The following is a 2,532-nucleotide window of genomic DNA, read 5'->3' as shown; positions in this document are numbered from 1 at the left end:
AATTCCTCATGTCCCTTTTACTTGGATTTCCATCTACCCTACAACAAGCACCGGCAAAAAAAGCATGTCAATATGCCAGTCAGTGTTTTCGTCGTAGCTCATCAACGGAGAAAGAATAGCATCGGCAAAGACAAAAAAAAAACATAGGATAGCTCCTGATAAGCTGCGTGCTTTAAAAGGCGAATTAGCAATTTGGTCACACAGGGTGTTTGGTCTAGTGGTATGATTCTCGCTTCGGGTGCGAGAGGTCCCGAGTTCGATTCTCGGAACACCCCTATTTTTTTAAAGCCCAACTAAATTTGACCGAATGCAGCAGCGCCAAGTTTGCAACTCCTCACAAATGCGACCATATATCACCAATTCACCATAAAAGCTCTGCTGCCCTGCCCTGAGATTGAAATTTTGCTGTTCCTCTCTCTCCAAATGTGCCACCATACACTCATAACGATCAAGGAGAAAGCTTTTCGCCGATGTTCAGAAATCCTTCGGCCACATGTTAGCATGGATAGTTTATTTCTTTTAATTATTGATTTTATTATCCGTTTTTAGTTTAGTTTACCCAATAATTTGGTGGTCTGATAGAAGCTAACACATAGTAGACTAATTTTGAAACCGCATTTTAGGTGTTAAAGCGAGTAGAGATCGTGTCAACTCTAGTTGTGGTAACAAGGAATGCGTGACCTTAACTCCTACGGACCGTTACACTGGTAGAAAAAGGGCATGTTGTCCCGGTTCGTAAGGGCCTTTTGTCCCGGTTCCTGAACCGGGACTAAAGGGTCGGTACTAATGCCCTGTCCCTTTAGTCCCGATTCAATCCAGAACCGGGACTGATGGGCCTCCACGTGGCCTGTGCGTGGAGCCCAGGCAGGAGACCCTTTGGTCCCGGTTGGTGGCACCAACCGGAACCAATAGGCATCCACGCGTCAGCATTTCTGTGGCTGGGGTTTTTGTTTTTTTAAAGGGGGGGGTTGGGGGTTTTGTGTTGGAAATATGCCCTAGAGGCAATAATAAATTGGTTATTATTATATTTCCTTGTTCATGATAATCATTTATTATCCATGCTAGAATTGTATTGATAGGAAACTCAGATACATGCGTGGATACATAAACAACACCATGTCCCTAGTAAGCCTCTAGTTGACTGGCTCGTTGATCAATAGATGGTTACGGTTTCCTGACCATGGACATTGGATGTCGTTGATAACGGGATCACATCATTAGAAGAATGATGTGATGGACAAGACCCAATCCTAAGCCTAGCACAAGATCATGTAATTCGTATGCTAAAGTTTTTCTAATGTCAAGTATCATTTCCTTAGACCATGAGATTGTGCAACTCCCGGATACCGTAGGAGTGCTTTGGGTGTGCCAAACATCACAATGTAACTGAGTGGCTATAAAGGTACACTACAGGTATCTCCGAAAGTGTCTGTTGGGTTGGCACGAATCGAGACTGGGATTTGTCACTCCGTGTAAACGGAGAGGTATCTCTAGGCCCACTCGGTAGGACATCATAATAATGTGCACAATGTGATCAAGGAGTTGATCACGGGATGATGTGTTATGGAACGAGTAAAGAGACTTGCCTGTAAAGAGATTGAACAAGGTATCGGGATACCGACGATCGAATCTCGGGCAAGTATCGTACCGATAGACAAAGGGAATTGTATACGGGATTGATTAAGTCCTTGACATCGTGGTTCATCCGATGAGATCATCGTGGAACATGTGGGAGCCAACATGGGTATCCAGATCCCGCTGTTGGTTATTGACCGGAGAGTTATCTCGGTCATGTCTGCATGGTTCCCGAACCCGTAGGGTCTACACACTTAAGGTTCGATGACGCTAGGGTTATAGGGAAAGTATGTACGCGGTTACCGAATGTTGTTCAGAGTCCCGGATGAGATCCCGGACGTCACGAGGAGTTCCGGAATGGTCCGGAGGTAAAGATTTATATATGGGAAGTCCTGTTTTGGTCACCGAAAAAGTTTTGGGTTTTATCGGTAACGTGCCGGGACCACTGGGAGGGTCCCGGGGGTCCACCAAGTGGGGCCACCAGCCCCGGAGGGCTGCATGGGCCAAGTGTGGGAGGGGACCAGCCCCAGGTGGGCTGGTGCGCCCCCCACCAAGGCCCAAGGCGCAAGGGAGAGTGGAAGGGGGCAAACCCTAGGCTCAGATGGGCCTAAGACCCACCTAGTGGTGCGCCCCCCTCTCTCCCCCCGTGGCCGCCACCCAGATGGGATCTGGGGGCTGCCGCCACCCCTAGGGAGGGAACCCTAGGTGGGGGCGCAACCCCTCCCCTTCCCCTATATATACTTGAGGTATTGGAGGCTGCAAGACACACGAGATCCTCTCCCTCTTGGCGCAGCCCTACCTCTCTTCCTCCTCGTCTCTCGTAGTGCTTGGCGAAGCCCTGCTGGAGTTCCGTGCTCCTCCACCACCACCACACCGTCGTGCTGCTGCTGGATGGAGTCTTCCCCAACCTCTCCTTCTCCCCTTGCTGGATCAAGGCGTAGGAGACATCACCGGGCT

The 2,532-nt window shown here is 49.1% G+C and overlaps 1 non-coding gene across 1 annotated transcript; it reads left to right on the top strand.

Moving 5' to 3' along the window:
* The first annotated feature begins 203 nt into the window (after positions 1 to 203).
* Positions 204 to 275, top strand: TRNAP-CGG (transfer RNA proline (anticodon CGG)). The gene has a single exon. It is a non-coding gene; the product is annotated as a tRNA-Pro (tRNA).
* Positions 276 to 2,532: the final 2,257 nt, after the last annotated feature.

This window comes from Triticum aestivum, chromosome 5A (assembly GCF_018294505.1).
Source record: "Triticum aestivum cultivar Chinese Spring chromosome 5A, IWGSC CS RefSeq v2.1, whole genome shotgun sequence".
Taxonomy (NCBI): domain Eukaryota; kingdom Viridiplantae; phylum Streptophyta; class Magnoliopsida; order Poales; family Poaceae; genus Triticum; species Triticum aestivum.
The sequence above is the reverse complement of the archived record's forward strand: the minus strand, read 5'-3'. Positions and strand labels throughout refer to the sequence as shown.